This window comes from Impatiens glandulifera, chromosome 3 (assembly GCF_907164915.1).
Source record: "Impatiens glandulifera chromosome 3, dImpGla2.1, whole genome shotgun sequence".
In the NCBI taxonomy this organism is placed as follows: domain Eukaryota; kingdom Viridiplantae; phylum Streptophyta; class Magnoliopsida; order Ericales; family Balsaminaceae; genus Impatiens; species Impatiens glandulifera.
The window spans coordinates 57,638,720-57,649,550 of NC_061864.1; positions in this window are offsets into that span (position 1 = coordinate 57,638,720).

Sequence of the window (10,831 nt, forward strand, 5' to 3'; positions counted from 1 at the left end):
TCTAAAAGCGCTTTGAGTTTAAGCGGGGACCATAACTGTGGAGTGTCATGCTAGTATTTTTTTAATTCCTAATAAATAGGACTTTTAAAAAAAATATAATTATTTTTGTTAGACAATTGTAACTATGACCCATAACAAAATTTAAAAGAATATTTGAATTTAAAAAAGATACTTATAAGAATTAAAAAAATTGCCAATTTGCAACAGACGGTCTACAACAATATTTCCTTTAAAACTGGTCATTAGCCATTATCTTAGTATTCATTATTCAAGAGGCTCAAAACTAAAACTGCAATAATACTAGATATATTGTAAATCGACCAATTACAAATTTACATTATCGAGTACAATACTGGTTTCCTTAAGATATGCACTAAAACTCAAAATGCTGCAAAAAAAAATATTATCACTACAACAAAACATATATTCAGTGACCTATAATTGTCAACGCCTAATAAGCGTGGTTAAAAGTCCTAAAAAAAATAGATTTTGCCAACCTTTAATATCTATTGCAACTTTTACCAATTTTATTTTACTTTTTTATTTTTTCCCTAATTTAAAAAAAAAATTGCGGGTCATGGGTCATAAGCTAGGGTGGATCTTCTAATTAAATGGGTCAAACAAGATATGGGTTTGTAAGTTGAGCCCTAACTTTCTTTCATTTCCTCTTCTCTGTAAAATCCTTAATCTTTTATGTCGCACACTCTCTGAATCTCCTATATTCTCTAATTCTGATGGTAGGTCTCTGTTTCACATTATTCCTGAAATAGATGGTAGGTCTCTGTTTCACATTATTCCTGAAAGCATATGATTAGTTAAGATTTTTATTTGTCGTCATCTTCAATTGAATTAATCAATTGTTTTTGAAACATATGTGTTCAATCTGTATTAATCAAATGATTAGTTAGGACTCTTTGTTTAGGTTATTTTCACAGAAGAAAGTGTTTGAACATGTATAAGGATAATAAAGGCACTAAATTCTTACTCTTCGCATTTCGCAATTGGAGTTGTAATTTCACACATTTTTATCGTCAACTATCTTCATCCGAAGCACTGCTTTCCGCGAGAATATAGAATACAGGTAAAGTTGTTCAGTGTGTTGTTTGTGGAAATTCTGAATCTATTTGAACATCACGTTCACTTTTACGGTCATTTCAATGATCATCATGAAGAATTTGTAGTTTTTGATTGCTCATACCATACAAGTTGTAGGAATTGATTGCGATGATTCCAGAAAGTATAACACACGCTCTCCAAATAAGTGATATGTGATTCGACTTCTTGGAAACAGGTTATTCTAGCTCCTGGTGATATATTGGGGGAAATAACAAATTGAATATAGTATTATATTTAAGATAATGTAAACATAGTTGATTTTATTACCAATAGTTTTGTGTAGTATTTGAATTGTGAAGTTGATAATTCTAAAAAAAGTTGTGTTATTCGATTATGGTGATAACTCTTTATCACAGATGCATCTTAATTCAGCTTGAGATATTGCATCTATTCAATTTAGAGAATGCTGTTCAACTATTTTCAGATCATTTCATTCATTTTTCTCTTTTATAGTTTTGAGTTGTATTTATTTGAGGCTAATATCTATTCATACAATTACTCTGAAGAATTGAATTACTTTCATGTCTCTCTAGTTTATATTACAATATGAGAAACATGTATGTGATATTATATTCTAGGGACACACAATGTAGGAAATAATCAATGGTTGTTGATACATATGTTTTCACATTTTCAAATTAAGAAAATAATATAAATGATTCAAAATGTCCAATAGATGTGAACACCGCATTTCCCTCTCACAGAGACTCGACCATTTGAAAAGTGAAATGAATGGTAGATGTCTGCAAGTCATAGTTTCTCCACTTATAAAAATTTCATTGTCTTTTGCTAGCTTTGCTTGGAATGATTTCTTTGTAGATTGGACGCGAGAGGCATTCAGTTTTCTGCTTAATGCAAAAGTTCATGGACCTACAACCTCTTTGAACTAAGCTGCAAATTATATCTACTTTTGCCCTTGATCATTTTCTTCATATCATATGTTTGCATCACTATCCATGTATTAGTGTTTATATAGCTGATAATTTTGTCTTTTAATTGTGGATGTTATGAATGTCAACATCCACAACAAATCGAATTTCAGTCCTTTATCACATACATGTAAATCAATTATCAATCATAACTTCATCAGCAGCATGAGTACCCATGTGAATAGGAGGGTGATTTCTTTATATTATACCAGGAGGAAAATTTTCATGTGAAATTTTACTACATTGACAATAATCTCAATGCCTTTGCAATATCCTCTGCTCAGGTTTATGCACTGTGTAATCTAATTTTTCCAATTTTGTGATAAACATGCTTTCCTCGCTAATGAAGATAGTTCGAATGATGATAAACCCATGTGATTTGACTAATATTTTTTCACATGATTTGTAGGTATGATCAAATACTTCTGCAGATTTTGATTACAAACTTGAAAGTTGAACTTTTAGCTGTAACACACAAGTTGTTATTCTAGTATTGATGATCTAAGGACCATTAATTTTAATTTTTTATAGCCTTGCCCAAGATTTTCCATCTTTATCCGACTTTACAGAACACCTTGCTACCTCAGTGGATATAATTTTCCCAGTTATCTATGGTTGATTTGGTGAAGATGGTGGCATTCAGGTATAGTTCATTCACTAAGCAGTAATGATCACTTGCGAAAGAAATTTTTGAAAAATTATCCATTTACATTTAGCTTCTTACTCTGGTTCTCATTTTAGGAACTATTGGAAAAAGCTAATATTCCATTTGTTGCCACTAGGTCAAAGGAATGTCGTACAACATTTGACAAGGTAGCCATTTGTTTTAGTCAACATTCTTCTTTTAAAAAGCAGCGCATTTGAACTTGATGTTTATGTACACATAAATGGCCCTATTAACAAATCTATATATGTTTCATTGTATTATGACTTAAACTATTATTTGTTCTGATGATTTGTAGTATGATGCTTTTGTGGCTCTTGATAGAGAAAGTTTTGTGACGGTACCTGATTTCCTATTCCAGGTGTTGCTTTAACTAAATTATCTATTAATAACCTTATAAGGAACTCAATCTCATATCATTGGTATTTATTACAATCTGACATCTCTGATGCAAATGATATGAAAGTTGAATAGCTTATACACTTTGATGCTTGAAACAATGTTTTATATGGGCCGAGAGAGAAGATTGTTACTTTTTAGAGATTTTACTTTTAATTTGAATATTCTAAGGGTTGTGTTTTAGTCTAGAAAAATGATGGCCAACTGTTACCAAATGAAATTAAGAAAGAACGATCGATTGCAGCTTCATTGAATTCTCCTGATTTCTTAATTTCCTTTATTGAAATATCATACTCCTCGTTTTCAGCTCCATCTTTCTCTTCTTTCTAGTTGAAGAACAACCCTTTTGACGTATGTTGTAGACTGTTATGTTTTATTTGGGGATGCATTCTTCTATGTCCAAGGAAGTTGTTACGAAGAGAAGAAGCACCGACAAGATTTCAACCAAATAGATTCCTCTTATAATCTTATTTGATTTTCATTATTTCTTTTCGGAATTCTTTTCACAAATAGGTCTTGTTCTCCTCTTCTTTCTGTCAGATTCAATCCGTCTTACGAGTATCGATCTGGGTTTCACTTTTTTCAGATCGTGAGCTCCACCCGATTCCGGAAATCAGCTGATTTCGCAATGTAGACATGAATAAGAGTTGCAGATAATCACAGAAGACTACACCACAAAGAAGAAGGTTCCCTTTTTTTAGATTAAAATTTAAACCATCATCTTCTCCTGGTTAGCTGTTAAAAACTTAGTTGAATTCTTGTTTTAGAAGAATTGGGATGATAAGGATATGATAGATGAGGTCTACAAAGCCCATGAAGCGATCTAGTAAGTTTTTAAAGGGTACTCATAGTTGTGCATAGTCAAATGTCTGTTAGCATTTGTTAAGTATTTTTATTAATTGCTTATGTTCCCAGGCCATAGATTTTATGCCTAGGTTAATGACTGAATCTTGTTTTAATTGTGTGCTTTTTTTTTCACTTGAGTATCTTTAAATAATGTTACTTAGATGTGGATTGTTAAAAGTCCAAACAGATCTAAAGTGCAATATATTTCAATTGAATATTAGATATCTAGCATCAGTTGTGACAGTTGTGATAAGGATGCTCATATAACAGTTCTACATTTTAATACTCTTTTGCTTCTGTTTATTAATACACATAGTTCGTTAGTCGAGTTGTTTATTATATTTATAACTTGTGTCTTTTACTTATTTTTGTTGAAACTAATTGAAATTTATTTTGAGTAGATGATTTTGTTGAGCAAGTACCACTTATTTTTATTTTTATTTATAGGTTAAAGTTTTGTACATAAATTCTTTTTCAAATTTAACCATATAGCATTCTTTGGTTTGATACCATCTATTTTGTAATGGTAGATGCATATAGTTCTAGGCATATGAATTGGCAACATTGACTCTTTTATAACCATAAGTTGTTTTTTCCAAATTCAAGGGTTTGTTAATATCTTTCATTACTTTCAGATTGCTTATTTAGATTAATTAGACGTTACTAGAAGTTTTCAAGTAATTATGTGTAACATATTGAGGCAGTTGTTATCAAGTTTGTGGTATTATATTCATGTTTCTTTGTTTCATATAGTGCAAAGAGTCTAGCCTTGAAACTTAGTATGGGCTTTTGTAAGATGTTTTGACAAAGATCTAGACTCCTTATTTATGTTTCTTACACTAGTTACTATTTCCATTTATATCTGTAGCGTCACCTTGATTTTGAGTGGAATGATGTTGGGAGAAAACAAGCTGAGGCAGTAAGTAGTTTAACAAGATTATTGTGAATACCGGGATTCCATCTTATTAGAACTTGTCTTATTAATGGTAGTTAATTGCCTATCCAAAGAGAGCTAAATTTTTGTTGTGTACTCATCTAACATGAAAATGGATTTTGTGTTATAGTTGAAACCATTGTCAGTATTTGTGGTGCAAAAGAGGTATGAATGCCACTTTGTTTTCTAATAGAAATGTTGAAACAATTGTCAGCATTTGTTGTGTACTCATTTGACTTGAAAATGGGAATTGTGAATACATTAATAGAAGTTGAGAATCAAATTGATGGAATTGTGGATGCATTAATAGAAGTTGAGGAAACTATACTAGCTCTCAAATCGCCTAAGGATCTCAAATCGCCAAAGAATCCTGTATGAAAGTGTGACAGAAAGTAGTAAAGTTTTACAAGGGAACTATTTATTTGAAATTTTATGTATTTTATTTAAATAAACGTAACATTAATGTTCTTTTCATTTAATTATTTAAATTTTTTTTACTATCTTTGAAATATTGTTTTTATTTAATTTATAAAAAAATTAAATATTAAAACATCATCTTAAAAAGTAGAAATATAAATAAAAATAAATAAAATTTTAAAAGAATGGTTAAAATAATAGTTTACAAATAAAATAGACTTTTGGCGACGTTTGAATTACTGTTACCAACGCTTAAATAAGCGTCGTTAAAAGTCCTTCCATTTCGGCAACGCTTAAATAAGCGTTGTTAAAACTTGCGCCCACCCTACTTTCGGCGACGCAAGAATAAGTGTAGGTGAGATTTCTGGCGACGCTTTTAAGGGTAGGCAGAAGTCCTTTTAAGCATTGACGTAATTCTTTTTCTTGTAGTGTATTCGGTAAAACTGTAACTAACCATGATTAAAAGGTTTTGCAATAGCATTTACCTTAATATTTATATTAAAAGTCTTAGTGTTTATACAATAATTACGTCAATATCTTCATATATATATATATATATATATATATATATATATATATATATATATATATATATATATATATATATATATATATATATAGTGTGCATTAACTTTTGCAAATGTATTCGTATTTGGGTTTGCAATACTCAGTTAGAGTTATATTCAAATGCTTAATATTTGAAAATGATGTAATACAATTTCCAGTAGTTTATGCAATTATTTCTTCAATATCTTCGATATATATATATATATAATGTGCATTCACAAACACAAACTATATCAGATCTAGGCTTAACTCATTCGGTATGTTAAGCCTAGATCAGATATAGATTTAGGGTAGGTCAGATCTAGGCTTAACTCATTCGGTATGTTAAGCACTACATATTAACATTCAATCACAATCATTATATATTAAGGTAGGGCAATACTTTCCAAGCAATCCAATCATCGATAAAAGAAATCTCGTTCAGACATAAAGAAGCTACTATCATGACACACTCCACTTTTTCTAACTATAAATTGAAGATCAATCTTTTAAGACTCTGAAAAATAGTGTATTAAAAATAACCAAAAAAAGAACACAAACTTGAACTTGCAAGTACATAGTCAAATGATCAGGTGAGGCACTTAAAGATATCAAATATAGCCTTTTAAAAAAAGACTACATATTCATTCTCGTAAATCAATTTAAAAGAGAACATATAATAGGATTATCTAAAAACAAGCAAGGTCATACAGAAGAGACATGACAATCAATTACCTGTTCCTAATACATATTGAAGATAGTAGAATTACCATACAATTAAATACATCAAAAGTTTAATGGAAGCAATCAACAAATTAGAAAAAGCTTAGTAAAGATTAGCTAAATCCTCATATCATTTGTAATTGAATAATAATAAGTCAAGACTTCTGTAATTTACACTAAATTACAAAAAGGATATTGAAGAGAATCAACATGCAGGTCATAGACAAAATGATTCATACTATAGTCAATTCAATTAAAGCTTTCAATTTTCATTTGCAACCTAAAAAATGAGAAAATTCTAAAGAAGCTACAAGAATCATACTATAGCCAATTCATACATAATCTTATTGAATGTTATTGCATACTATAGTAACTAACATATTCAAAATAATATGTTTAGCTGATAGAAACGAAGCTATAAAAAGCTAATGATTTCAGATTTCAAATAACTATTAACATGAAAAACAATATGATTAGCTGATAGAAAAACACCACAAAATGAAACAAAGACGCTCGTTTTAGAAAACTTACTGTTTAAACAAAGGAATACAATATACACACAAAGAAATCCTATAAACACCACAAAGGAATTTCATATATACACACAAATACATATATTAGATTGTTTAGATGGTAGGTTGTACCTTTTGTTGAAACAAACTTGTGAGATCAGCTCAGACGATGGATGATGGACTAAAACATGCTAGAGGAGGGTTTCAGAAATATGGTAGTAAGTCACCAATCATACTGAAACAGAGGACAAAAAAGTGAATTAGTTAACCAACAACACCTTCTTTGCCCCAATATTAATATTTAAATGTTCAATTACATAAGTGAATAGTTAGAACGAGCAAACATAATATGAAGATAAAGAGATTCAAGAATCAAACAAGTATAACTAGTCAAACCAACAAAAAAAGAATATGTAAATTATCATCATATACTAAACAGATTACATATTAAACTATCATCCTGCAACTAAGTCGTAACAAGTTAAATACTAACATATTAAACTATGTTATTTAACTATCTAGCCACTAAATCGTAAGAAGCCAATGATTTCAGATTTCATATTAAACTATGTTATTTAACTTTCTTGCAACTAAGTCGTAAGAATCCAATGATTTCATATTTCAAATAACTAGTAAATACATAATCTTATTGACTGACTATAGAGGTTTAGGATTTAGATTATAAGAGATTAACTATTCGATTCTACAAGAAAAAATGAGCGAAGAAAGCTACGTACCGGAGACAAAGACGAAGGCTTGGTGGTTCAATCGATTGGCGACGAGATTGGTTGAAGTGTAGACAAATGGAGATTAGGGTTTCGATCAACGGCGAGATTGGTTGAGGTGTAGACAAATGGAGATTAGGGTTTTGATCAGTGGTAGTGGATTAGGGCTTCGATCGGCGGTAGTGGATTAGGGTAGAGAGATAATTTTTTTTTTGTCAAATGAGATATGTTTGAGGGATATAGGCGGTAAAGAGAAGGATTTTTTGAAAAATGATATATGTTTGGGGGACTTGAGTGGAAAATGAAATTAAAATGCAAGAATTTATGGTAAATGGACTTGCAACTAATTTAGGGAGTAACAGGATTTCAGTGCCATCGAAATTGCAACAAGTTTAGGGGTAAGGGACTTCAGTGTCAATCTGCGCAACTCCATACAATATTTACATTTTAACAAGGTTCTGAAAACCGTTCCGGACATCAACCCGGTTTTTTGGACGTACTTCGGCCCGACCGGTTGAACCGGTTGAATCAGTGGTCGAACCGGATTTTAAGAAGATAATAAAAAAGAATAAAGTTACTGAATGAATTATTTTATATAATTTTTTAACTTAATCATGGTTAAAAAATCATGGTTACTTTTTCAAACTTTAATCATGGTTAAGAAATCATGGTTACTTTTTTTTAACTAGTCATAGGACCGACATTAATGACTGGTTACTTTAATGACTGATGTCTTTCGTCTTCTCATCTCTTTCTTTCTTTTTCTTCCCATCTCTTTCTTTCTCTGTCTATGTCTTTCTACTTCTTCTCATCTCAACTCTGTATTTCTGTCTTTCTCTTCTTCTCATTTCTGTGTTTCTTCTTCTTCCCATCTCACTGTCTCCCCTTTAAAAATGATAAACTTTTCCGTTCCTTTGTTATTGATCTTCAGTTTTAACGAGTAGGAATTGATAAGAGTTATTGGATACTTTCAAAACATCCACTTAACCACGAAACGATAATGCAGTCTTCTTGAATCTTGATGCGGAAAGGATTAGAGTCAAGGTCTCCTAGGAGAGAATAACAGATTCAAATGAAACCTTTCTAACCGGAAATTTCCGGTTCCGATTTCCGATTGAACCGTCCGGTCGGGCCGGTTTTTGACCGGTTCGAAAGGTAACGGTATAGAAGTCAAAAACCGGACCGCCCATCTAACCGTTTCGCGGTCGGACCGGTTGAACCGCCGGTCAGACCGCGTATTTTAAAACCTTGCATTTTAATATTAGTGTTAATGTTAATGCAAATTCAATAGAATTTTAAATAATTATTTTTCAACTCTCAGGTAGATTTTTGCAAATTGGAATTGCAACTAATTTAGGGGTAAACGGTCTTCAATAATTAACACTTGCTTTTGTTTTACAAACGGTCAACTATTCATAATTAGGATCATTCATTGGAGTTGGATAGTACGAATAATAAACTTGTATGGCTTGTTATGTAAGAAAAAATCGATCGTATTTCTTCAATCTATGTTTCATGTTAATGTCAATCAATTTATAGGTTGGATTAACTCTAGTTACCTCTTGTCGGATCAAACCATATGCATTAGAATAGAACAACGCGTAAATATGGACTAGTGTATTGTAATTCAATAATCTCCTCCAAAAGTTTATAGTAATCAACATTGTTGGCATGAACACAAATACCAGTATTCATCATTGATATATTAGAACCGTATTTACCTACCCTCTAAACATAATCGTTGATGTAGTAAGTTGAATATGTGGTTGTAGGTATTTTAAGAGTAAATGAGATGAAAAAAGGTAGAGCCTTTTCCGGAATCTATCGATTGTCTTGTACAACCTAGAAAACAAATTTAATGAACACACCATTAACCATGCTCATCAAAGACTCAACATTAAGCCGGAGATCGATGTACAAAAAGGGTCACTGCTTAAGTAGTTTTATAGTTCACTGAGCTAGAAAAGTGAAAGCATATAGATCCGTAAATGGATTTGTATGTATAGCCACTTCAGTCGTACTCGTCCTTTCTCGAAAGTATCTTTTTTCTGGGAACATGGTTAACAATAAATTATTTAGTGAGCGATTCTTCATCCACCGATCCAGAAAATGCTCAAGTTTTCCATTCTCATATGAGGCCGGAAAGTTTATTGGCAAGAGGTCGGCACGAAGTAATTCGTCGATCAGCCTTTACTCATCGGATATTTTTGTCGGCACGGAATCGCGCTACCTTTGGCTTCATCTACTTCTTGTGCTCTCTCGTAGCGTAGAAGGGGCACTATTGGATGTGTTGAACCAAATAATATCAATTGTGAATCAAAGTGAAATCATAAGTTCATCACCTTTGATCGGAACCATGACGAGAAGTGACAATTTATTTCATCCAGATCTAATTTGATATTAATGTCACAAAAGACCCTACAATCATGATATAAATTTTAGGCAAACAAATTTTTAATTGAAATTCAAATTGAATCGTTCGTTACCTATAATATGGATCCACCTCCGGACAATTCAATAGGACATAATTGTGAGCTGCTTAAGTTTCTTGGCTAGACATAAATCTCTTTGATGAATCACAAGTTTCATGTCCAAGATAATTATAAATCAAAATTGGTGATTCTGTTATGTTTACTGACCCTTCAGTGTTCTTTTGCGGTTGTCTTTGTTTGCAAATCACCTTTGATTCAAAATAATATGAAGCAAATGTGGATATTTCTTCTAGAATGCATGCATTACATATGAACGCTTCTATTCTAGCTTTGTTTTTCCCTTTTTGCTTCACACTCTTTAGAAACCTAAATAGAAATTTGGAAAAATATATTACAACTATATAAATATTGTGGGAAAAATATAGTATGAAAATGGTACATACCTTTCGAAAGGATACATCCATTTGTATTGTACATGACCTCATATTTTTGCTTCATACGGTAAATGTATCAAAAGATGCTCAATTAAATCATAAAAGGAGAGTAGAAAAAAGTCTCCAAGTTGTATAAAATTACTGAAATTTGACA